Source organism: Brassica napus, chromosome C7, assembly GCF_020379485.1.
Source record: "Brassica napus cultivar Da-Ae chromosome C7, Da-Ae, whole genome shotgun sequence".
NCBI classification, from domain to species: Eukaryota; Viridiplantae; Streptophyta; class Magnoliopsida; order Brassicales; family Brassicaceae; genus Brassica; species Brassica napus.
Genome location: NC_063450.1, coordinates 1737646 through 1738307, shown reverse-complemented (window position 1 = coordinate 1738307; position 662 = coordinate 1737646). Strand labels below are relative to the sequence as shown.

At 48.3% G+C, this 662-nt stretch overlaps 1 non-coding gene across 1 annotated transcript; it reads left to right on the top strand.

The window, feature by feature from the left end:
• Positions 1-287: 287 nt before the first annotated feature.
• On the top strand, positions 288-393 carry LOC125590932. The gene has a single exon (XR_007326930.1). It is a non-coding gene; the product is annotated as a small nucleolar RNA R71 (small nucleolar RNA).
• The last annotated feature ends 269 nt before the right edge of the window (positions 394-662 follow it).

The window sequence follows — 662 nt, the reverse complement described above, 5'->3', positions numbered from 1 at the left end:
TCTGCTACTTCTCCTTCAGCTGAACAAACTTGCTTCCTAAGAAGCTCGTGCACCACATCTAACTTAGCTCTTACTTCGTCCATCTGTTCCTTCCCGATAGAGGCTACAGACTTCTTCCGTTCAGAGTCAGTGTTTTTGGTGCTGCTGCTGTTAGCAAGGTTTTCGATAAGTCTCACAGCTTCCAACGGATTCCGAGTAGTGAATTTCCTTCACTCGCCGTATCAAGGGCCATTTGATACTGTAAGGCGAGACCTCGGAAGAAAGTGCTTAGCAGCTGCACTTCGTTAAATCCGTGGTGTGGACAGTCTCGCTGGAAGAACCTAAATCTAATCCACGCATCTTTGAAGGACTCTCCAGCCTTCTGCGAGAATGTGGAAATTTTGTTCCGAAGTTCTTCAGCGCGCGCCTCATCGAAGAAGTTTCGTAAGAAAGCATTCTTGATGTCGCTCCAGGATGTTAAAGATCCTGTGGGTTGCTGCCTAAGCCAGTGCATCGCTTCTCCATTCAGCGTGTATCTGAAGAGCTTGCACAGCAGGTAATCTTCGGGGACTCCTTCCATCCGAATAGCAGCGATTAGATCCTCGAACCGTTCCAAATGGTCCATAGGATGCTCGTGCGGTAACCCAGAGTAGGGTATCTGCGACACGAGAGTGTAGTATTGA